This window comes from Littorina saxatilis, linkage group LG13 (assembly GCF_037325665.1).
Source record: "Littorina saxatilis isolate snail1 linkage group LG13, US_GU_Lsax_2.0, whole genome shotgun sequence".
In the NCBI taxonomy this organism is placed as follows: Eukaryota; Metazoa; Mollusca; class Gastropoda; order Littorinimorpha; family Littorinidae; genus Littorina; species Littorina saxatilis.
In genome coordinates, this window is record NC_090257.1 from 5,977,395 (window position 1) to 6,004,563 (window position 27,169).

General features: G+C 41.3%; 1 long non-coding RNA gene across 1 annotated transcript; it reads right to left on the reverse strand.

The window, feature by feature from the left end:
• Positions 1-1,221: 1,221 nt before the first annotated feature.
• On the reverse strand, positions 1,222-19,167 carry LOC138945965 (uncharacterized). Its single transcript, XR_011449148.1, has 2 exons — positions 19,104-19,167; positions 1,222-1,354 (listed from the first exon to the last, which is right to left on the reverse strand). It is a non-coding gene; the product is annotated as an uncharacterized lncRNA (long non-coding RNA).
• Between the last annotated feature and the right edge of the window lie 8,002 nt (positions 19,168-27,169).

The window sequence follows — 27,169 nt, forward strand, 5'->3', positions numbered from 1 at the left end:
AAATGCCAGTTAAAGTTTAGAAAATGATAATAACACGCTGATCCCGTGTATAGATAGAAAATATAGCTGTCTGTAAAAGTACTGGTTTATGCAGGTGTCACACACCCCACGTTGTCACTACTCGAATGTAATCATAACAAGAAATTCCTCTGATAGGAAAAACACCCCCGTCAAGGGAAATAACCTTCTCAGTTGGTGGCAGTGAGAATGGTTATTTCCCTTTGACCAACGGGGGTGTCCGTCTATAAGTCGTTGTATAATTTTAATCCACCAATAACTCCCTAACCGTGTGTTTGACTGGTCCCAATGTTTGTAAGGACCGTCTCAGGAATGTATAGAACCTGTTCACCAAGTTTGGTGACGATCAGTCCGTTCATTCTTGAGATCTACTTGCGAACACAAACACCGCCACAAACACACAAACACATCGAGTGAAACCTATACACACCCCTATACCAGGGGTGTAAATACACAAGATGACAAGGCGGTATAAGGGCGCTATGACAAGGTGCACTTGGCTTTATGCCACTGAGTGGGCGACACGTGGATAGTCTATCTCCACAACTGCTCCGTCGAATGAAGTGCCGGTTGGCGTTGAACGAAGCAGGGAATAGTGGAGATATCAGGCGCCTCACTCAGTCGCTGAAGATCCTCCCCGTAGTCTACCAGAAAAATATAGCAGACGTGTAGTTGGTAGGACGACGACAGCAACAGCAACCACTAGTACACCAGAACACCAGGTTACAGCAAGTAGACAGGTTACGTAGGCAGGTTACGTAGACAGGTTACGTAGACACCGGTTACGTAGCAAGTACACGTAGAAAGCTGCAACAAAAAGCATTGGTGCACTAAACATTCCACGCTACCCTTCACACTCCACCTTTAAACATGTCACCTTTACATATTTCATCGAGCACGTGGGCCTGCACAAACGAACTTATAAAACAACAAATCAGCCATTTTCCTTCCTTCTCTCCATATCTGCAAAAAACATATACAGATTATTATTTTAGCGTCACAAAGAGCAAATTATGCGCTAACCTGGAAAGAACAACAGAGAGTATTTCATTCTACAAACACAGACTCGTCAACACCGTTAAATAACGATTTATTCCCCCCTCTGCTTCTTTAGGCCTAAAAAAAAAATAGGTGTGGTTACGGTAACCCGACCTACCCTATTTTTAGGGGTCGATCCTATAACTTTTTATTACATTTGTCAAAAAAAAAAAAAAAACGAGTGCAAAAAAAGCAATGAAAGCGAAAGCGCCCGTGTCGCACACTTATTTCCCTGTCAAGTAGGTTTAATTTGTACACATTAGAAAAAAAAGTTAAAAAAAAAAAAGTGATTGCCTACCTACCTACCCTATTTTTTTTGGCTATGTTACCGTAACCACACCTATTTTTTTTTTTTGGCCTTACCTCTGTAAACTTGTAGAGCTAGTTATTTTTCGATAAACACCCAGCAACCAAACAAATAACGACCCAGCAACAGCCTGAATCCTCGAGAGCGCAATGGGTTGAGAAGCTGTTCTGCGTCGGTACTACTTTTGCGACTGAAAAGTTCCGAACGCTCTAATGTACGAAGTATACATCTCTGGAGCAAACAATACAAACATATCGCATTTAAATTAACAACTACAGGCCTGAACACATGAATCTCCATATAAAATCCATGAGTTTGGTTGTTTTCTGAATCTTGGTCTGCTGTGCACAAACGTTCATCACAAGCAAATTCCCAAGGCAAGTAACTCTCATACTTTGTCCAGCGACAAGAGTAGTTCCCCTTTCAAATTTCTTTTCACTCAGTTTCTTCGACAACAGACTGCAATCCGACGGTCAGTTTTCAACAATATTTCATTTAATAAACAGATCACACGCAACCAAATGCACACATCTCATCAATTTAAACAACATAAAGCGGTTTCATACACTATTTTCCCCAGAAAACTGAACTTCATACAGTTTTTAACGTTGGAACACGGGTGCAAAAGTTCGTCTGCTAGTCCCATTTGACAAAAGAACATTATCCTTAGCGATACCAAAACATATACAGAACACACAATATCTGCCTTTGCCGCCACAGCAGAATAACGGCATATCTGTGTACTTGATTTTAGTCCAAAATAGGAAAACTGACAAGAATTAGTGTTAACAGAATGGAATGATTTGCACGGAACTATACAACCGCGCATTAATCGATCGCCTGCGCAGGTTGACTGGTTGAATGAATAGGATTCGATCAAACTTTCGCAACAAAAAAAGCTCCTCTTTTCTTTGAATAACTGAAGAAAGGAGGAATAAAGAGGTTACACACCTCGTCTCAGTGATTATAAAAAATAATGGTCTCAGTTCGCGGTCATGAAAAAGCTCATTATTGGCTCACGTAAGTGTAGCCTATGCGATCGTAACTTTGTCTGTCTGTGCGTTTGTGCGTGTGTGTGTGTGTGTTTGTTTGTGCGTGTGTATGTCTGTGGTAGAAACTTTAACATTTCGTCATTTGAAGACGTCACATTATGACGTAAGAGGGTTAGACGTCACGCGAAGGAATTACTGAAAGTCTCGGTCATTGTTATTTTGAGAGGGCCCAGACTAGTTGGCAGTCGTGTCCCTGTAAGTAGACTACATGCAGACAGACAGATCTAGATCTAGTGTCTCGCTTTCTTGCACAGTGTCACCTATGCTTACTGTGTGTGTGTGTGTGTATGTGTGACGGAGTGATTGAGTTTGTGTTACAGTTTGTCGATTTCTTACGTGAGCCTTGAAGGCTTCGCCTCTTGTTTTTAATAATCACTGAGACTCGGCATGTAACCTCTACTTATTACCTCAACAGCCTATGTAGGTAGCTCTCCTTTAAGGGAATCCGCTTCCTTTGATATAGCTTTCGTTCGTCAACGAATTTCTCGCCATACCCTCTCCTTGTGCTGAAATACTTTATGCGTGGGATAAAAAAAACCCGCTCAGCCAAGAATCAAAAACCCGGCAACCTTGTTGCCAGCACAGGTAACACAGCGAAAAGTTTTCTCTCCTTCGTAGTTCCGTGAAGCCCTACTGTACCATGCAGAACGTCACTCTGACTTATAATATGTCACCGAGTGAAGAAGACCATCTAACTTCAGGATGGAGGAAATCGATCCTTCTCTGTCGCTGCTCTGTGTTCGAGTGTCCTTTTCATGTCTTCCCCAAACAACCTTGAAAACACATCACGTGACTCCACGTGTCCCGTATCCAGTACAGTTACAGTCGATTTCGCCAAGCAAGCAAAATCACGCACGTGGAACCCCTGCAAAAACGAAATCCCCGTGCTCGGCTATGCTTGGTCAGCTAAAACCAGCCGTTGCCCAAACACAAGCACAGGCGCTTTTCGTCGCAATTTGAGAAAGGCACCCCACAGAGTGTTTCTTTCTCGATCCATGTCACTAAATCGTGACAGTCTGTCTTTCTCTTTTCATGAACTCTGTCTTATCATGTTAGATTCGCAGGCCTAATGCCTAACGAATGTGTTTGAACGGAAACGCTTTTTGTACGAACGGAAACATGCACTTTTGTATGAACGGAAACATGGTGTATGAACGGAATCTGCATGTTTTTAAATGACAAGTGGTTGTACAAAAGCCATGTGTTTCTATAAACTTCTGTTCAAGCGAAATTTCGTAACAGGCAATGGTTTTGGTGATCATGTGTAAATCAGGGGTCAGATTCGATAACAGAGCGAGAAAAACAAGAAAATGTTAAAAAATCAGGCAATTCTGCCACGTTCGGCCCGCGTGTGTTATCATGAAGATTACTAGCACCTTGGTACTTATCGTACACATAGCCCAACCAGTTAGCTTATTCTTGCAATATCACAAAAGCGCGCTGCCCGCACGACTTACTGCCACGTTTTTTCCCCAAGCAAGTGCCAAAAATGAGGCTGTATGAACGGAAACATCTTGCGGATGAACGGAAACATCCGGTGTATGAACGGAATCAGTTGACACACCGTGCACATCTTCAATGGTCTCTTTATTCAGTCTGGTTACTGCTTAAAAATGAGTCTAGGATGTTTGCTTTATTCATCAACTATGATTTATTTTTACCACAACAATTAAGGGAATAAACCCTGATTGTTCAATTTAGCCTATTCCGACGATCTTTAATTGTGAAGATATGTTTCATGATATCTTAGATCCTGTGTGCAAGCTGGAGGATGCTCCAATCCTGAATGATGCTGATGTAGCCACATGGCACAGGAGCCTGACGTCATTTAAAGGTGACGTCACATGCAAGACAGATTTCATGCACGTCGGTGACGACACACCCATCGTTCGTTGCTTGGCAACGGGACAGTGGGAAACGAGCTACAATTGCAAACAAAGAATGTGGAGGAACGAATCGGTAATCGACTGGCGCATTTCGGTCCGCCATAATGAATCTCTGTCTGTCTGTCACTCCTTATAGCACTACAATAAGGTTTTAATAAAAATAATGTTTTGTTCTATACATTAAGTCAAGTATTGAGGGTGGTGGTGGTTGTGGTTGTGGTGGTGGTGTGTGTGTGTGTGTGTGTGTGTGTGTGTGTGTGTGTGTGTGTGTGTGTGTTCTTCAGATGATATCTTTACACTTTCAGTTTTTTTCTCTCTCCTAAATGCATTCAATGACGTCATATTCGGCTTTAACCAAAAGTTGAGGCAGAACTGTGGGATCGCATTTTCAATCATGTACAAAAATATATGTTGTATTTGGATTGAAAACAAGCTAAAAAAAAAAAAAAAAGAACATTTGTTTTGTTTTATGTCCCTAATGCACTGCAGTATAGGGTTTATATTAAAATCATTTCTGTTTTATTTTTTTACATTTAGTCAAGTATTGAGGGTGCTGGTGTGTGTGTGTGTGTGTGTGTGTGCGTGTGTGTGTGTGTGTGTCCGACACAAATACCACACAGATTTTCACGTAACTTTACATATATTTTTTTCCAGATGATATCTCTACACATTCGTTTCTTCTCTTCCCCCCTAAATACAGTTGATGACGTCATATCCGAATTTTTAGAAAAGTTGAGGCGGAACTGTGGCGATCGCGTTTTTCAATCATATTCAAAAATATAAATGTTGTGTTTGGATTGAAAACAAGCTAAAACAAATTCCGGAAAATAAGTTTCATGCAAATTAGAATCATTGTGCTTGTGTTACTAATACGAGCAATGTTAGTGCTTTCTGGCTTGGTGAAAAATGCAGTGTGTTCCTTTCATTCTGTTTGGCGCACTGAATGACTAAATGCATTGATTTCGTTTCGCGTGACTTGTTTTAATCATACATCATTACTGATGTTTAAATACAAAGAAAACTCACCAGTTACCAGGTTAGGTACGTTTAAATCAACATTTCTGCATGTAACATTCCTGATGTTATGATAATACATCTTGAATTGTCTTATTGATTGTTGGACATGTTATATTGTAAATTTGTTTTCACACCATCAGAATCACATGTTTTTCTGTGTCGCTCCCCCTCTCCTAAACACACAAACAAAAAGATCAGGTCTTATTGATTGTTGAACATTTTGTTTTGTAAATTTGTTTTACGCTATCAAAATCACATGCGTGTCTGTGTCGCTCCCACCCCCCACTCCTAAACACACAAACAAAAAGATCAGGACTATCAGTTCATGAACAATTCTATTTATGTCGGCAGATTTCAAGGGATTACAAGTTCCCCTTACCTGGCACACCTTCCGCAGGCTGGTCAGCCTGTTTCACTGGAGTCCCAAGTGATGAGACCAAGTAAGTTTAGTTTTCATTCACACCAACATTGAATGAAACCACGCAAACGATTTGGATTAAACAGTAAATTTGCCAAAATAGTAAATTGATAAATGTCCGGAAAAAATCAGTAAATTCATTATTTTACTGTTTCATTGAAGGACTGCGCAAGTTCCTAAAAGATCCAGGAAATTAGTTAATGTGTTGGTTTGAAAGGCAAGGACATTCGCTAATTTAATGAAAACAAACTGTTTAATTTAGGCATCTATTAAGGCACACTCCTCCCCTCGTAAAAAGTTGGGCACAACTTGAACACAAAAACATAAATTCAAACTACAGTACCTGCACATGTAAAAGCATCCTTCCCCCAACACCACCCCACCCCACCCCACCCCACCCCCCCACCCCACCCCACCCCACCCCACCCCACCCCACCCCACCCCACCCCACCCCACTCCACCCCACCCCACCCCACCCCACCCCACCCCACCCCACCCCACCCCACCCCACCCCACCCCACCCCACCCCACCCCACCCCCCCACCCCACCCCACCCCACCACCCCACCCCACCCCACCCCATCCCACCCCACATGCACATGTAAAAGCATCCTTCCCCCAACCCAACCCCACCCCACCCCACCCCACCCCACCCCACCCCACCCCACCACAACACCCCACCCCACCCCACCCCAGCCCACCCCACCCCACTCCACCCCACCCCACCCCACCCCACCCCACCCCACCCCACCCCACCCCACACCACACCACCCCACCCCACCCCACCCCACCACCCCACCCCACCACCCCACCCCACCCCACCCCACCCCATCCCACCCCACATGCACATGTAAAAGCATCCTTCCCCCAACCCCTCCCCACCCCACCCCACCCCACCCCATCCCACCCCACCCACCCCACCCCACCCCACCCCACCCCACCACCCCACCACCCCACCCCACCCCACCCCACCCCACCCCACCCCACCCCACCCCACCCCACCCCACCCCACACCACCCCACCCCACCCCACCCCACCCCACCCCACCACCCCACCCCACCCCACCCCACCCATTCCAACCAACTTCCGTTTGCAGAAACGTTGACGCATTGTAAAAAGTGTGCTCATGACGTAGGTTCATTTACTAGTGCACAACTGGATGCGGTGACCGTTACAGTTGTAAAGAAGTTCTACTATGAATCAATTGCAACGTTTTCTTCAAGAACTAATTGTTCACCCCCCCCCCCCCCCCCCCAGTCACGTTTTAAAAACACTTGCCCACCTGAAGCTGACTGGGCTATGATTTCTGACAGTAACGACACAGATGTATCGAGACTGACATCTTCTCTTTCAAGCAACCTCTGCTGGGATTTCTTGAAGAACCACTATTCAAGACACCAGATTTAACCTCGACCTTGTAGATGTTGCTTTCCAGGTCCCTTTGTGCTATCACACCAGGGTATCTTGGGTATCACCAATGCAACGATCAATATTTTTCTTCAAATTGTTTGTTATGAGCTTTTAAAGGAATCTTAAAAGTAGACACATTTACTAGGATCCGCTTTCCTTGTTCCGTAAAGTCATCAAAACAGCATTCAAAAGTCAGTAATGTTACAAATTTCCTAGAACTTGTAAGAAAATGACGAATTTCATGGAATCACTTTTCCTGGTTAGTACAATCATCAAAAGGAGCATCAACAACTCGTGATTTACAAATGTCCTGGAACTTTTAGGATTTTTGTAAAATCCCCGATTAAAACAGTAAATTTACAAATATTTTTCACCGAGGCATTCAATCAAGAAAGTCGCTCACTTAATCGTGAGCAAACTAAGATAAAAGAAATGAGCGCACAACGATAAAACAAACGAGCAAATGAAGATAACACAAACGAGCGAATGGACAAAGTACAACAAACATTGTATCAGCTCACAATGCAGGACAGAACATGGAGTGTTCCGAACCAGACTAGTGGTAATAATAGCATCTAACGCCCAACTTATTTATTTTCTTGATTTGTTTCAGCAAGGAAGTTCAACAATTGAGTGCCGCCTTCTGTTTCCTTGTTGCCCCCCTCCCCCCCCTCCCCCCTGCATTTTTATTTTATTTTATTTTATACAAAGCCGGGTTTTCCCCTGTAACATGCCCCAAATGGCTTTGCCGTGAGGGCGTAAAACTGACATTTTCTCTCGGACACTGCATCACATTGTCATCTGAGTCAATTACTTGCTGCGGTAGTTGTTTAAACTTGTCTCCATGTGCTTCCCGTTCGACAACGTCCGTGCTTCCTGTTAAGGTTGTTTGTCTGCGGTGGGACGCAACTCCCTTCCGCTTGTAAATCCTAACAGAGTTATTTCCGGAAAATGTCTATTCATTGATACAAGTACTCACTTCTAACACATTAACACGCCGAGTTTGTTTGCTGCAGGTTTATCATCGACTTCTTGGACAGCTCCGGTAACATCGTGTTGCACGTGAACCCAAGATTCGACTATTATGGCTTCCGCAAGGTAACCTTGCTCAGCTTCAAGCTGCAAGGGGGTTGGGAGAGCTACAAAAAACTGCGAGACCCTGACCCTACGTTTCCCTTCGCTAACGGTCAACAGTTCAATCTGACGGTCACGGCCACTGGTTCCCATAGCTTCGAGGTGAGTTAGCACCCTACCATATGTAACCAGGTTCGAGGAACGACTTGGAAACACAATCGATTACTGATCAGCCATTGTAAACAGGTTCCAAAAAGATGGAAACTTTAATCGATGATGATTTGTTGTTATGATGGGAATGTGTTAGGGCCGGACCCACTGGACTATCACTCACGGACACAAAGACATACACGTCTTTCTTTCTCCATTCCGTCCACAACAGATGCGACAACAGCAGAAAATATAACTGGCATGGTATTCTTTATTCCTGTGTCTCTCTTCCCTCCTCCTCTCCGCCGACCCAACCGAAGCCGGGTGGCCACAAGCCACAACACATAAAGTTGAATACATCTCGTCAGTTAGTGGAGCACACTACAAAAACACGTCTACACTCTTTGCGTCTCTCAAAGTTCTCTTTCTCACATTCTAGCATGGACAAACTCAATCAGAATTTAGCTAGGAAAACAGCCATCCAATCAAAATCTTAGTAACCAATAGTAACACAACATCCCAAACAGATAAGGTTGGTTGGTTACTTGAGTTTTACGTCCTCACAGGAACTAGAGCCTAGTAGGGACATGAAGTGTTTATATGCTAAAACAGATAACGTGTTTCATTGGTTCAGTAAAGACAAGAGGAAGGGGAGGGAAGGGGGGGGGGGGTAAGAGACTAAAACCTCCCAGCTACTTAGCTGGCATCTCCGATTCACCGTATCAAAAGAAATGACACAAACTCGACATTCCCGGTTCCCTCCGAAATATAGCGCCAGGCCGGCGGCACAATGCGTAATGGCCACCTGCACGCCACCTCGTCTTGCCCCGGACCCAAGGGGTCGGTCTACTTCAAAGAGTTAAAGGTACTTGCTTGTAACTGGACAGCCGGATAATTGCTTGGATTCCAGCACTTACAGTTTAAAGAAAAATGAATTGACACAAAACACAAATCGATCGGCAATAATGAACTAAACTAGTTTACAAACACTAGACTGGACAATGACAACCGAGTTAGAACTCTTACTCTTGTTTACCAAAACGAAATACAAATTAAGATTTCAAGCTCTGTTTTACTCCTCTTCAGCGCAAAACTTACACTGGTGACAGTTCACCCTATCACATATTCTCGAAAGGAAGCAGTAGGAAGTAATATCCGCGGTATTAATGTTATAGTGAATGCTGTTACCACGAATTATTGCTTCGCAATAGTCATTTTACAACTAGGAAACACAGACGTGCATGCTAGGTTTTGTGTTTGTTTTGTTCTTATTTTACTTTAACGTTACGCACATGCTTATATAAAGGTTGCTAGATTCCATTTTCACGGGCTTACTTCCGACGTAAATGAGGAGTGTAGCTGAACGAGCTACAGTTCTACAGAAAAATAAAATTACAACACTCATCCCATGACCGGCTTCTTTGCCTCTGTTACCTGAGGAAGTGAATACTGCGTATATTTCATGGTTACTTGAGCGTATGGCATGGTTACCGACGCTAGTGTTTGTTGTTTTCCCAGGTTTGGTTGCAAAAATAATATAAGTTCATCTGAAAGCACGATTCGTGGCCTTTCTATAACAAAACACCTTCATCATTTTCTAAATATAAAGGACGAAATGCGATTCAAACGATAAATGTACACTCGATCAACTAGGACAACAATTTCATATGACGTTTTACCAAACAATTACAAAATAAAACTCAGAAACAGAATATTAGTTTGCAAAATTAAAAACAAATTGAGGGGGAAACTCTGGTTGTTGAAGCCCCTGTCGTACGTTTACAGTCACGCATTCAGCTAATTTCAAGTCATTCTAAGACAATCTCGTTAAGTTAAGTACTGCTGACAAGTTTCGGCATTTGTTAACTATTCATAATGTGCCGTTGATGCATTACAATTAAGCATAGCTGTTAATGTTTAATCTGGAAACGTCTCCGACACAGCAGCATCGGGTCAAAAGTCACTATATGTAGGGTTCAAGGCGAGTAACTCTTGAACAAAATAATCGTGTCCGGATCAATTTCAGCAGCAAAATCAGTATCTAACTAAGCTTTTTCGACAGGAGAAGAAAAATGAAAATGTAGGCCTAACATCTGGGGTTTTTTTTTGGCTCACCTGAGTAATTGGTGAGTCTTAGGATTTATATAATGTGTCCGTCCGTATGTCTGGCCGTCCGTCCGTGGACAAAAAAACTGAAAGGCATAGTCAGCCTCCCGTAAACCATCACAGACACTGTCAGGCTTTTACACAAAATACAAACACCCTTTCGTTTAAACACTCACCGCTTGAGAACATCCCAGGTGCCCTACGTAAAGAGCGAGCAATTTTCAAAGATTTTATTTTTGCGTGGCCAGCCGGATTGTCTAGTACCACAATCGGACGCCTCGTTTTGGCGCTAGACCTAACTTTTACAATCTCAATAAATTGACAGCTTGTTACACAAACATTCTTAAATCACAAAAGAAATCTTTTTTCATCAAGACAAGATCAGTACAATTCGAAGTGTTGAAAGTTTGAACAAGTCGCGTGAGGCGAAATTACTACATTTAGTCAAGCTGTGGAACTCACAGAATGAAACTGAACGTAGTCCGCCGCTAGTGCAAAACGCAGTGAAAGTGACGAGCCTGTTTGGTGCGGCAGCGGTTGCGCTGTGCTTCATAGCACGCTTTACTGTACCTCTCTTCGTTTTAACTTTCTGAGCGTGTTTTTAATCCAAACATATCATATCTATATGTTTTTGGAATCAGGAACCGACAAGGATTAAGATGAAATAGTTTTTAAATCGATTTCGGAAATTTAATTTTGATCATAATTTTTATATTTTTAATTTTCAGAGATTGTTTTTAATCCAAATATAACATATGTATATGTTTTTGGAATCAGAAAATAACGACAAATAAGATGCAATTGTTTATAGATCGTCTAATAAAAAAATAATTTTAATTACAAGTTTCCGATTTTTAATGACCAAACTCACTCATTAGTTTTTAAGCCACCAAGCTGAAATGCAATACCAAACCCCGGCCTTCGTCGAAGATTGCTTTGCCAAATTTGCAATCAATTCAATTGAAAAATGAGGGTGTGACAGTGCCGCCTCAACTTTTACAAAAAGCCGGATATGACGTCATCAAAGGTATTTATCGAAAAAAAGAAAAAAAAACGTCCGGGGATATCATACCCAGGAACTCGCATGTCAAATTTCATAAAGATCGGTCCAGTAGTTTAGTCTGAATCGCTCTACACACACACACACACACACACACCGTACACACACACACACACACACACACACACACACACACACATACACCACACCCTCGTCTCGATTCCCCCCTACGTTAAAACATTTAGTCAAAACTTGACTAAATGTAAAAAAGAAAAGCCCGGAAACGTGTTACGCAAAACGTGTTTCGCGTAGCAGACGATGGTTCTGCATATAGCGCCAGTTCTTTTGAACGGCAACCGCCACCGCCAGTTCGTGTGACTCGCAGCCGTTTGTTGCGTTTTAGATTCAGAGGTACACAATAACGTGCTATTGCAGATAAGCTTACAGCGAGTCGCATTGAAATCACAAACTGACGACTAAATTGTGAAAAAAGCAACTGGATCACACGGTTTCACAATGGCTCAGGGGTAAGATAAACCACGAAAAAATACATTCTTTGAAAATTGCTCGCTCTTTACGGAGGGCACCTACGATGTTCTCAAGCGGTGAGTGTTTTAAATGAAAGGGTGTTTGTACTGTGTGTAAAAGCCTGACAGTGTCTGTGATGGTTTACGGGAGGCTGACTGTGCCGCTAACGTTGAGGTTATCTCGGATGTTTTTCAAGCTAGACCTGAAACTTTGCACACTTTTATGGTTTGATGATCTCATGAAGTGACCCCAGATTGGTTGACTAATAACTTAACATTAACGTTATTTCAGGCGTTTTTGAAGCTAGAGCTTTGAAACTTTGAACACTTCAAGGGTTTGATAATGTGTCACCATGACCCTAATTTGGTTTACCCCGTCACATTTTGGTGTCACAGCGGGGTCATGTTCGTAAAAACTTTACGTTGATATTTTCTCAGTTATTTTGGGAGCAAAAGCCTCCAAATTTCATACAATTGTAGGTGTTGATAATCAGCAGACATTTCAGAGTCACAGCATGAACATGTTTGCTGGAGAAGATTTTTAATCCTGAAATATCCACTGAGCTATCAAGAAAATAAGTCTTGAGGTCATCAAGCTATGATGTCATTGTTTGATTTGGTCACAGCTTCGTGTCTGATTTTTAAAAGTCTTGGCTAGACTATTGGTGATAACATCATGTTATGATGTTCTGTTCTCCCTGTATACTGCTGACTGCAGGAGTTCTCACGGGTCGTGCTTCATCGACAAATTTGCTGACGATACTGGACTTACAGGACAGATTACTGACGACAATGACACACACTACAGACAAGAAGTTAGCAGCTTTGTGGACTGGTGCGACGAGAATTACCTGGACTTGAACACAGGAAAAACTAAAGAAATGATTTTTGACACTAGAAGAAAAAAGGTAGCACACAAGCCTATCGTGATAGCTGGTGTTGAAGTCGAACAGGTTGAAAGCTATCGCTACCTAGGTGTAGTGATCGACAACAAGCTGTCTTGGCATGCCAACACTGACCAAATCTTGAAGAAAGCGCACACGCGCATGTACTGTCTAAGGAAGCTTAGATCGTTCTCTGTTCGTAATGACATCCTGCAAATGTTCTATCTGTCCACTGTTGGTACGGTCTCGAATAGCAGCTAGCATCTGCTGAAGAGACATTAAACCCCAAAAACCAACCAACCAACCACTGTTGGTAGCGTGTTGACATATGCATGTGTGTGCTGGGGGGGGGGGCGGGGGGGTAATCTTAGTAAACAGGATAGTGACAGGCTAGAAAAGCTAGTCAAGAAGGCTGGATCTGTTGTAGGCAGGAAGCAAGAGACCATTGAATCAGTTTGCCAGAGACGACTGACTGACCGACTGACCTCAATTTTGGCTGACGAGACACACCCACTGAAACCTGAATTTGACTCTCGACGCATTGACAGGAGTGGTAGACTGAGGGTTATGGTTGCTAGAACGTCACGTTTCCGCAATTCTTTTGTTCCCAGAGCTATCCATGCTTTCAACCAATCACATGTTAGAGGCCTCTATCATGTTTCTCTGTCATAATTATTACTGTACTCTGTTGCTGGGTTATCTGTAACGTATGTATCTTTAGTAACTGTATTACCGTAGCCCAAATGTGCGGTGTTCTAGTCGACATGTGGTGCTTTGTAAACCTTGTGTGTGCGTGGATGTGGAGGTGGACTCTTGGACGTCTTTCTGTTATTGGAATTATGGTTTTTGTTAATTTGTATTGCTGTTGCTGTTGTTGTGTGAGTGAGTTGTGAGTTGGCAGACTTGACTTGACGGATGACTGTTTGCGTTAGTGAGACTGTGTTTAGTATGCATTCTTATTCTTTTGATTGGAAATGAGTATTGTTACAACATAATTTCCATATGGATTAATAAATTTGAGTTGAGTTGAGTTGAGTTGAGTTGATGTCATAGTGTCAGAAATGAGGTCACGCAAGTGTCTGAGTATTCATATTTTGTCTGGGCTAGCCAAAACTCAATCTATTCAAGAAAATTAGTAATTATAATTTAAAGGCAGTAGGATACACCTGAAAGTACGCTGGAGTAGCCTCAGAGACTATAGAGTATACAGAGACGCTCCATACGGTGCTGAAAAGTGAGACCGGAAGCCCAGTGGCGCCACCACGCGGAAACATGGAACCACCTACTTTCTCTTTCCACAGCAGTGGTGATATCGTGCTGCACAAGCATGGTCGCGCCAACGCGAAAACGCAGTGGGGCATGGTGTTCGGCCATCAATTGCTCAAACGCACATGCCAAAGGCTTGAGGATGTTCAAATTTCCCAAGGAAGAGAGTAGGTGAGGATTGTTTCTTCAATTTTTCTCTCGTTAAATGTTGGAAAATCAGTAAAAGTTGTAGCGTCGAACTGCGTGTAGATCTATTCTACCGGAACAGTGAAAACACACAATGTACACACTACAGCCTCAAACCAGTCCAAGCTGTGCATGTTGGTACTAGTTTCACATGTATAAGATTTATTTTTCCTCTACTTTATCTCATTTCGGCATGCCAAGTCTGGAACTGATAGACTGATCTAGTGGCAATACGGTCGGTGATCGATTAGGGTAGACATAACCATCTCGTTTGATTGACACGGCCGTCGCGGAGTTATAGAGTAGATCTACAACGGCTTGCAGCTGCGAACGTTAGTATCATTTATCATGATTGATATTTTGATTGTAAATGACGGCGGGGTGAACATATATACAATGACATAATGACATTTGCACACAAATCAAATGAAATAAATCATAGTTCATACACGAACTAAGACATTACATTTCAAATAAAATATACCGTAGGCTTACATGAACTAAGACATAACAACACTACGTAGCCGAAATGCTTTGTACACATAAGCTGACAACTTTCGAACAATACCTTCATTCACAGATGCCAAAAGCATAGAAAACTTGTGTAAACTTGGGTTTCTATAAAACTTAGCAGGAATAAACTGGCATCGCAAATCACGAAGTGCGGGGCAACAAAGCACAAAATAAAACTCATCTTCTTTACTTTCCCTGGAAAAAAGGGGCATAACAACATATCCGCATCGTCTCTCTTATATCGATTAACGTGCACAAATACTTCTGTTATTCCACCTCGGAATCTTGCCATAATGAGAGAGAGAGAGAGAGAGAGAGAGAGAGAGAGAGAGAGAGAGAGAGAGAGAGAGAGAGAGAGAGAGAGAGAGCTTTCTGAACAAGAAAGAAGCAACTGAAAAGAAATAAGAAAATCATCGATCGATCAAGATTCTTTAAAGTCAGCCGGTTTGGTCACAAGAATTACAGTTTTCCTTACATGATAACTTCTTAGCTCCGTGTAATTGACAACCCATTTCAGTTTCGATGTGCTGGGGTGACACCAAATAGACTAAATGCCTTAGTTACCGATTTAACCGGGAACTATTTCGTTAAACGATTTATTCCTGACATATTTTCTCAGGCTTAACTGACCATGTATTCAGTATGTATTTGTATTTGATTAAAACACACAAAAATAACGACGGTTAGGTCGTGAAAAGAGACTGACTTGAATCATGTTTGCATAACTACAGCGATCCAGCGAATATTGCCCAAGAAAATGTGATTTAATCTTAATCTATACCATTTCTGCGGTGTTTTTATGGTCAATTAAAAAGGATGTTCACAAACAAACATATTTTTTCATCCAGTTACTTTTTGCAGCACTGTCAGCCGGACAGAACAGACAGTATGTTAATTTATTCCCCCCTCTGCTTCTTTACCTCTGTAAACTTGTAGGGGTAGTTATTTTTCGATAATGACCCAGCAACCAAACAAATAACGACCCAGCAACAGCCTGAATCCTCGATAGTGCAATGGGTTGAGAGGTTGTTCTGTTTCGGTACTACTTTTTGCGACTGAAAAGTTCCGAACGCTCTAATGTACGAAGTATACATCTCTGGAGCAAACAATACTAACATACCGCATTTAAATTAACAACTACAGGCCTGAACACATGAATCTCCATATAAAATCCATGAGTTCGGTTGTTTTCTGAATCTCATCTGCCGTGCCGTCAAGCCGTTCATCACAAGCAATTTCCCAAGGCAAGTAACTCATACTTTGTCTAGCGACAAGAGTAGTTCCCCTTCTTTTCACTCAGTTCCTTCGACAACAGACTGCAATCCGACGGTCAGTTTTCAACAATATTTCATTTAATAAACAGATCACACGCAACCAAATGCACACATATCATCAATTTAAACAACATAAAGGGGTTTCATACACTATTTTCCCCAGAAAACTGAACTTCATACAGTTTTTAACGTTGGAACACGGGTGCAAAAGTTCGTCTGCTAGTCCCATTTGACGAAAAAACATTATTCTAAGCGATACCAAAACATATACAGAACACACAATATCTGCCTTTGCCGCCACAGCAGAATAACAGCATATCTGTGTACTTGATTTTAGCCCAAAATAGGAAAACTGACAAGAAGTGTTAACAGAATGGAATGATTTGCACGGAACTATACAACCGCGCATTAATCGATCGCCTGCGCAGGTTGACTGGTTGAGAGAATAGGATTCGATCAAACTTTCGCAAAAAAACTCCTCTTTTCTTTGAATAACTGAAGAAAGGAGGAATAAAGAGGTTACACACCTCGTCTCAGTGATTATAAAAAATAATGGTCTCAGTTCGCGGTCATGAAAAAGCTCGCTAAAGCTCGCATTTTTCATGATCCGCTAACTTCGACCATTATTTTTGATAATCACTGAGACTCGGCATGTAACCTCTACATAACCGTGATATAAACACAGCCGACAGCAGCCGCGAAACGCGAGTTTCCTTGTGCGGCAGGGTGTGGCTCTTTTCCCGCGCTGGGCTGGCCGGTCTCAATTTCGCACCGCAGCGCAAAGAAGGATGACGCGTCTCTGTATACTCTATAGTCTCTGGTAGCCTCCCTTCCCGGATTTAGAACGCGTTTCGTGTCGTAACAGATTATCCACTTATTAGCCATATCCGTATGCAAAATAATGAAATAAACATTAGGAAATGGCAGAAGTTTACAACTATCGACATTCTCTATCAGTGCAATAAAAAACAATCGTTAGAACTTGCATTTACGACATGTCGTGCGTGAGAACGTGTCACTGTAAACAAGCACTTCTTGCCTGGCTGAAGAACCATACGTGTCAATCTAAAACAGACAAGTAATGGAAAGCAGTCTGCGCATAAACATAACAAACTGCTGATGAAAAAGTGTGTTCGTCCCTGCTCTGGATAAAAGACATCGGACTGATGACAACGTGGCAGCGTTCACGCGAAAAGAATTTTTTTCAGATTATCGCTTCTACATTTTATTGCACGTACTTGTGGCAGATCAGAATAAATTTCACACTGGAAGATGACAAATTGGTCTTGTGAGTTGAGAACCACATGTTCTTTGCCGACAGAAATCACGATGGGACAAGATGCAGATTGTGTTGAAGACATGTATGCAGATTATCGCATCTACATTTTATTGCTCAGATCAATGCACGTATAGTTGGGGTAGATCTGAATTTCGCAATGCCGGAAGACGACAAATCGGTCTTTTGAGTTGAGAACCACATGTTCTTTGGCGGCAGAAATCACAATGGGACAAGATGAGGATTGTGTTGAGGAGGTTAATACTGACTGACTTTAGATGAAGAGTTCCTAGACCTGGTTTTTGTAGAGAGGCATCATGATGATATCCTGTGTTTTTTTAGGCCTAAAAAAATTAGGTGTGGTTACGGTAACCCGACCTACCCTATTTTTAGGGGCCGACCCTATAACTTTTTATTACATTTGTCAAAAACAAAACAAAACAAGTCGCGTAAGGCGAAAATACAACATTTAGTCAAGTAGCTGTCGAACTCACAGAATGAAACTGAACGCAATGCAACGCAGCAAGACCGTATACTCGTAGCATCGTCAGTCCACCGCTCACGGCATAGGCAGTGAAATTGACAAGAAGAGCGGGGTAGTAGTTGCGCTGGGAAGGATAGCACGCTTTTCTGTACCTCTCTTCGTTTGGTTTAAACAAAATTTTATTCAATTTTAATCATGACAAGAACAATGCATGGATGATTACATACTCAAGCATATAATGCTTATTTTAAGCAATCATAGTAATTACAAAACAAAGGTTAGCATGATGGCGGAATAAGTACATTAGCTCATTTCAGGAAACGAAAAACAAAACAAAAGACAAAACAGATACACAAACAAGCAGAAAATGGGAAGGGGTTAGCACGGATAAGGATAGCACGCTTTTCTGTACCTCTCTTCGTTTTAACTTTCTGAGCGTGTTTTTAATCCAAACATATCATATCTATATGTTTTTGGAATCAGGAACCGACAAGGAATAAGCTGAAAGTGTTTTTAAATTGATTCGGAAAATTTAATTTTGATAATAATTTTTATATTTTAATTTTCAGAGCTTGTTTTTAATCCGAATATAACATATTTATATGTTTTTGGAATCAGCAAATGATGGAGAATAAGATAAACGTAAATTTGGATCGTTTGATAAAAAAACATATTTTTTTTACAATTTTCAGATTTTTAATGACCAAAGTCATTAATTAATTTTTAAGCCACCACGCTGAAATGCAATACCGAAGTCTGGGCTTTGTCGAACATTACCCGACCAAAATTTCAACCAATTTGGTTGAAAAATGAGGGCGTGACAGTGCCGCCTCAACTTTTACGAAAAGCCGGATATGACGTCATCAAAGACATTTATCAAAAAAATGAAAATAACGTTCGGGGATTTCATACCCAGGAACTTTCATGTCAAATTTCATAAAGATCGGTCCAGTAGTTTAGTCTGAATCGCTCTACAAACACACACACACACACACACACACACACACAGACAGACACACACACACACACACACACGCACACACACCACGACCCTCGTCTCGATTCCCCCTCTACGTTAAAACATTTAGTCAAAACTTGACTAAATGTAAAAACAAGAAAACAAGTGCAGAAAACGCAATGAAAGCGAAAGCGCCCGAGTCGCACACTTATTTCCCTGTCAAGTAGGTATAATTTGTACACATCCATTCCTCCCTCTACCTTCCTACCCTATTTTTTTTTTTGGCTATGTTACCGTAACCACACCTATTTTTTTTTTTTTTTTGGGGGGGGGGGGGGGGGGGGGGCTTAACGTTCTTGGTGACAACGCGCCAGAATCGCACGAAGATCGAACTCTCGAAGAAAACAAGTTTATCGCTGAACATCGGAAATGTGAAAGTATTACTCTTCCTGTCTGATCAGTCTCCCCGTTAAATCTACAGGCTACATTATTTATCAGTTATCCCCCCCTCTGCTTCTTTCTCTCTGTAAACTTGTAGGGCTAGTTATTTTTCGGTAACTTACCCAACAACCAAAATCACTTACCCAACAACGGGCCTGAATCCTCGATAGCTCATGGGTAGAGACTGTACACATTGTGGATCTACTTTTTGCGACTCAAAAGTTCAGAACACTCTAAAGTACAAAATATAAATTTCTGGAGCAAACAATACAACCATACCGCATTTAAACCAGCAACTACAGGCTTGAACACATGAATCTCAATATAAAATCCATGAGTTTGGTTGTTTTCTGAATTCAGATCTGCCGTGCACAATCGTTTATCGCTAGCAAACACTGTACATAAGGATCTTCCCATTGTAGTTTCTTTGTCGCTAGCAAGATTCCAAGGAAAAGTAACTCTCATACTTTGTCTAGCGACACGAGTAGTTCCCCTTCCAGATTTCGGCTTCATCGACAAGACTGCAATCCGACGGTCAGTTTTCAACAACATTTCATTTTATAAACAGATCATACGCAATCAATTGCAAACATTTAATCAACTTGAAGAATATGCAGCGGTTTCATACACTATTTTGCCCCAGAAAACTGAACTTCATACAGTTTTTAACGTTGGAACACGGGTGTAAAACTTCGTCTGCTAGTCACATTCGAGGAAAGAACATTTTCTGAGCGATACCAAAACATGAACAGAACACACACTATCTGCCTTTACTGCCACAGCAGAATAACAACATAACTGTGTACTTGATTTTAGTTCAAAACATGGAAACTGACAAGAAGTGTTAACAAAATTGAATGATTTGCACGGAACTATACAACCGCGCATTAATCGATCGCCTGCGCAGGTAGACTGGTTGGGTGAATATGATTCGATCAAACTTTCGCACAAAAACTCCTCTTTTCTTTGAATAACTGAAGAAAGGAGGGATAAAGAGGTTACATACCTCGTCTCAGTGATTATAAAAATTAATGGTCTCAGTTTGCGGTCATGAAAAAGCTCGCTGAAGCTCGCATTTTTCATGATCCGCTAACATCGACCATTATTTTTGATAATCACTGAGACTCGGCATGTAACCTCTACGTAACTTACCAAACCGGAGTGTGTGTGTGTGTGTGTGTGTGTGTCAGTGTGTGTGTGTGTCAGTGTGTGTGTGTCAGTGTGTGTGTGTGTGTGTGGACCGATCTTCATGAAACTTGACATGAGAGTTCCTGGGTATAATATCCCCAGACATTTATTTCATTTTTTCAATAAATTACTTTGATGACGTCATATCCGGCTTTTTGTTATTGTTGAGGCGGCACTGTCACGCCCTCATTTTTTTGACTCACATGCGAAGCAAAAGTGAGTCTATGTACTCACCCGAGTCGTCCGTCCGTCCGTCCGTCCGGAAAACTTTAACGTTGGATATTTCTTGGACACTATTCAGTCTATCAGTACCAAATTTGGCAAGATGGTGTATGATGACAAGGCCCCAAAAAACATACATAGCATCTTGACCTTGCTTCAAGGTCAAGGTCGCAGGGGCCATAAATGTTGTCTAAAAAACAGCTATTTTTCATAATTTTCTCTGAAGTTTTTGAGATTGAATACCTCACCTATATATGATATATAGGGCAAAGTAAGCCCCATCTTTTGATACCAGTTTGGTTTACCTTGCTTTAAGGTCAAGGTCACAGGAGCTCTTCAAAGTTGGATTGTATACATATTTTGAAGTGACCTTGACCCTGAACTATGGAAGATAACTGTTTCAAACTTAAAAATTATGTGGGGCACATGTTATGCTTTCATCATGAGACGCATTTGGTCACATATGATCAAGGTCAGGGTCACTTTGACCCTTATGAAATGTGACCAAAATAAGGTAGTGAACCACTAAAAGTGACCATATCTCATGGTAGAAAGAGCCAATAAGCACCATTGTACTTTCTATGTCTTGAATTAACAGCTTTGTGTTGCATGACCTTGGATGACCTTGACCTTGGGTCAAGGTCACATGTATTTTGGTAGGAAAAATGTGTAAAGCAGTTCTTAGTGTATGATGTCATTGCTAGGTTTAGTTATTTGACCTTGACCCTGAAGGTCAAGGTCATGTAAAGGTCAAGGTCAAGCATGTGAGTCGTATGGGCTTTGCCCTTCTTGTTAACCAAATAGAGTGAAATTTTGGTCAAGCAATGTTTGACTCAGTCCGGACTTTGGTATTGCATTTCAGCTCAGAAGCTTAAAAATAAGTTACGTAGTTTGCTCATTAAAGTCGTCATTTAAAACGATTTTTCATTTACAGATTAAAACATTGTTGCATTGTATTCCTCGTTTTCTCCTGAATTCAAATATATAGAGAATACTTCTACATGGCATGCTGTGTCGTACCAGATTTACACGAGGTTTTTTTTAAAATATTGAACTGCCAGCGAAAGCGAACTGTTCACTATTTGAAAAAGCAACGAGTGTAAATCTAGTACGAAATAGCAAGCCATGTAGTATTCTGTTTATCCTACATACTGTACTTACGTGTATTTTACTGAAAATGTCCTGCAGTCGAGGCAGCTAAATTGAAGACGCTTGTTTTGGAACCTCGATCTCTTCTAAAGCCTCGTGCAATCTATTACGTCAAAGCAAATAAACATCACTCTGAAAGTGTGGCGTGACGTGTTAGTTCTAAAAATTCATCGAGAGTAATTAGTGAGCGCAATTTTTGTTTTCTATAATGACGTTTGTCTCGGTGACTTTGGCATCACAAGCAGTGGAAAAACAGGTCCCTGCCAGACTTGCTTGACATGACATCATTTACATGATATACACACGTGTTATTTGAACGATTATTATCTCACGAGTGTCTCTCTCAGGTATGTAGGATAAATATAGATAGATATGTTATGTTTACTTGAAAAACGCGCTGAGAATTAAAGAAAATAGGTCGAGTATAATGTGTGAATACTTCGCGGAGACGAGCGTGACTCGTCTCGGTGTTCGGGGAAGTTTAGCCGAGACTATCTGAATGAAGTTTCGTCGATGACTGGTTTTTGGTGTTTATCTTTTAGTTTGATACCTACAGATTGACTAAATGTGTTTATATCGCTTCACGCGACTTGTTTCTTCTACAGTCGAGATGCCTCTCTTACTTAGGAGCCGGATGAAATAGGTTTACTTTTAAACAAGTTATCATTTTGCAAAATGGAATCACACAATGTGTGTTCCAAAGATGCATGACTCGACTTATTTTCTGATTTTTCTAGTTGTATGTGGATGGCAATGTCTACGCTAATGTGACACTCCACCTCGACATCAACAAAATCACCAACATCGAAATAAGAGATGTCAGCATGTCCTTCATGGATCTGTGGTGTGGCTAGAGGAGCACCAGTCAAGTCACGCTTGAGTCCACAAAGAAGGAAGTCTCCGCTCAATTCTTTGTTCCACGAAGACCCATTAACAGTACCCTCCTTCTCGCCCACACAGTCATACTAACCGTCACTGATCTGTTTCAACGCGGGAAGCAGGCCCTGAAAATGTTTTAAAGCTATACTTAAGAGGTGTGTAGATCACCTTGCCCCAGTTTATTTACATTTGCCAAACAAAGAAGTAAAATCCATTACAATATCTTCATACATTCATACATTCAAACAAAACTAGTTCTTCGAAAAGTGAACTGTTATACAACTGAACATAACTGCTGTTCAATAGGTGTTTTAAATGATTACACAAATTTCTGATGGCTTGCAATTGAAGAACAGAAATAAAATTGTTTGCTTTGATACTTACAAAACCTTTGTTACTTTTATAACAAATCTTTATTTATATTTGTTAATGTTTGGGAAGACGCTATAGGATTATAGGATTATAACACACTTGGTATCTGTATGTTTGACTGTACATGAGACTGAAATATTGTTCTGTGGCACAACATATTAATCTCCTTTCCTTCGTGCGCCGGCGAAGCCGGCGTACACCCGGCTCCCAGGCGCAGCCTGGTATTCGGCTCTACTTCTTCCCGGCGAAGCCGGTACCCGGCGAAGCGGGTAATCATCTAGTTTGTTATATTTGTAAGGTGAATACATGTTATTAGCAGTTGTATATGTTTTTGATAATATAGATCTCAACGTAAACGATCACATTTCACTGCATTTCAGTACCACTTTCGTAGAGATGTAATTATAGGTTGTTTTCTTGTTCTTGTTCTTCTTGTTCTTCTAGATCATGTTCTTCTTGTTTGTCTTGTTGTACAGAATTAGATAAATGTCAGAATAACGTCCTTTTGTCGGTCTTCGAATTTCCTTTTTATTGAGGATAGGTTGAAATGAAGCGTACAACCTTTACTTGTATCCTTGTTAACAAAAATCCGGTGTTTCACCGGTTCATTTCTTCCCAAATCAGTTTGATTTTGTATGTAAGGAATGAAGAGCAGTGTAGCGAATCAGCAGTATCACATGCCAGCATGATACTATACAATACGGTTTGTACAAAACTCTATTGATGAATATGTATTAAAAACGAAAACCACAATAAGTAATCTTATTCACACCATTCTTTATAAAGTGAGATTTTGTAACTTTGTTGTTCATGCACACTTTCTACCTGAACTGGTTTGTGTGTGTGTGTGTAAATTTATGAATCTCTCTCTCTCTCTCTCTCTCTCTCTCCATCTCTCTCTCTCTCTCTCTCTCTCTCCCTCTCTCTTTCTCTCTGCTTGTCTCTCTCTTTCTCGCCCCCCCCCTCTCTCTCTCACTGTTTGTCTCTCACTCCGCCCCTCTCTCTCTTTCTCTCTCTGCTTGTCTATTTCTCTTCCTCTCTCTGGTTGTCTTTCTCTCTCTCTCTCTCTCTCTCTCTCTCTCTCTCTCTCTCTCTCTCTCTCTCTCTCTCTCTCTCTCTCTCTCTCTCTCTCTCTCTCTCTCTCTCTCTCTCTCTCTCTCTCTCTCTCTCTCTCTCTCTCTCTCTCTCTCTCTCCCTGTTACCCTTTTGTAGTTTCATTATTTTTATAATTATACTTATTACTTTTATTGTCATTATTTGTTTAATTCTTTACATGTAATAATGATTTTGTCTACGCACGATTTCAATTAATTTCTTTGTTTTTACATTTATTGATGTGCTTTTTATATTTAGTCAAGTTTTGACTAAATATTTTAACATCGAGGGGGAATCGAAACGAGGGTCGTGGTGTATGTGCGTGTGTGTGTGTGTGCGTGTGTGTGTGTGTGTAGAGCGATTCAGACTAAACTACTGGACCGATCTTTATGAAATTTGACATGAGAGTTCCTGGGTATGAAATCCCCATACATTTTTTTCATTTTTTTGATAAATGTCTTTGATGACGTCATATCCGGCTTTTCGTGAAAGTTGAGGCGGCACTGTCACGCCCTCATTTTTCAACCAAATTGGTTGAAATTTTGGTCAAGTAATTTTCGACGAAGCCCGGGGTTCGGTATTGCATTTCAGCTTGGTGGCTTAAAAATTAATTAATGACTTTGGTCATTAAAAATCTGAAAATTGTAAAAAAAAATAAAAATTTATAAAACGATCCAAATTTACGTTTATCTTATTCTCCATCATTTGCTGATTCCAAAAACATATAAATATGTTATATTTGGATTAAAAACAAGCTCTGAAAATTAAATATATAAAAATTATTATCAAAATTAAATTGTCCAAATCAATTTAAAAACACTTTCATCTTATTCCTTGTCGGTTCCTGATTCCAAAAACATATAGATATGATATGTTTGGATTAAAAACACGCTCAGAAAGTTAAAACAAAGAGAGGTACAGAAAAGCGTGCTATCCTTCTTAGCGCAACTACTACCCCGCTCTTCTTGTCAATTTCACTGCCTTTGCCATGAGCGGTGGACTGACGATGCTACGAGTATACGGTCTTGCTGAAAAATGGCAGCTACTTGACTAAATATTGTATTTTCGCCTTACGCGACTTGTTATTTATTCTTTGTCTTTTTTATCATGTTCAACATTTGTTTCATCTATATACCCTTTCCGTCGCGATATAACCTTCGTGGTTGAAAACGATGTTGAACACCAAAAAAAGAAAGAAAGATATACCCTTTCATTTGATTGCATAAGCAAAATGATGGCTTGTTTAAAAAAAAGTTTATTTATAACTTTCTCCCCATTATTTGTATTCCATTGTATATTCTGGCTGCATTTAGCATTTTTTCCCCTCCTATTTCTTTTCACTTGTGTACTTCTTTAGTGAATAGTAAATGTTTAGTATGTGTTGAAGATTAGGTTGTTGGACAAGGCGATGTGCCTTTGACCTTGTAAAATTAAGTTCGTTCGTTCGTTCGTTCGTTCGCTCTCTCTCTCTCTCTCCTTCCCTCCCTCTCCTTCCTCCCTCTCTCCCCTTCCCTCCATCCCTTTCCCCCTCCTCCCTCCCTCCCTCCCTCCTCTCTGTCCCTCCTCCCTCCATCCCTCTCTCTCCCTCCCTTTGCCTCCCTCGCTCTCTCTCTCTCTATCTCCCTCCCTCCCTCTCTCTCTCCCTCCTCCCTCCCTCTTCCTCCCTCCCTCCCTCCTCTCTGTCCCTCCTCCCTCCCTCTCTCTCTCTCCCTATGGACCTAATGCTATCATCCCTCGGTAATAAAGTTTTCGAGTTCGAGTTCCCTCCTCCCTCCCTCCCTCCTCCCTTTCTCCCTCCCTCCCTCTCTCTCTCCCTCCTCCCTCTCTCTTCCTCCCTCTCTCTCCCTCCCTCCCGCTCTCTCTTTCTCCCTCCCTCTCTCTCTCCCTCCTCCCTCGCTCCCTCTCCCTCCCTCCTTCCTCCCTCCCTCTCTCTCTCCCTCCTCCCTCTCTCTTCCTCCCTCTCTCTCTCTCCCTCCCTCCCGCTCTCTCTTTCATTCTCCCTCTCTCTCTCCCTCCCGCTCTCTCTTTCTCCCTCCCTCTCTCTCTCCCTCCTCCCTCTTCCTCCCTCTCTCTCTCCCTCCCTCTCTCCTTCCTCCCTCCCTCTCTCTGTCTGTCTGTCTGTCTGTCCGTCTCTCTCTCACCCCGCTCGTTTTATGTAATTTGCCTTTATGTCTGCACTTTTAATGATACTCTTTTTCAGTGTGAAATGTCTAATTAATACCTTTTTGTGATTATTCTTCCGTCATATGAAATGTTATTTCCGTTCGGTAAAAAAACTTAGAAATCGTCCGAACGCATAAGTGGTTCTGTATAATTGATGCATTTTGTATCACATTTGATCTACTTTTGTCTCATCTGTTCGCTTTTGAACAACACTCTGTATGAATTAATTCTGATTGGAATGTAACGGATTTTTTTCCACATTTTATCGGTCCTGAATACATTTAGCGATTTAAGAGACGTTATATTAAAACAACAGCCAAACACCATGCCAACCGTCTCATATCTTAAATAGCCATCTTCTTTACTTACCGTTACAGGATCTCTAAGTGCATTTCGGGACGATTTATTTTAGTGACGTCAAAACAAGTTTTATTCCTGTTGTGCTTGTTCTTCTTCTTGCTCGTCTTTTCTGCAATGTGTAATTAGTAAACTCTTTTTATATTTAGTCAAGTTTTGACTAAATATTTTAACGTAGAGGGGGGAATCGAGACGAGGGTCGTGGTGTATGTGTGTGTGTGTGTGTGTGTGTGTGTGTGTGTGTCTGTCTGTCTGTCTGTCTGTCTGTGTGTGTGTGTAGAGCGATTCAGACCAAACTACTGGACCGATCATTATGAAATTTTACATGAGAGTTCCTGGGATTGATATCCCCGAACGTTTTTTTCATTTGTTTCATAAATGTCTTTGATGACGTCATATCCGGCTTTTTGTGAAAGTTGAGGCGGCACTGTCACGCCCTCATTTTTCAATCAAATTGGTT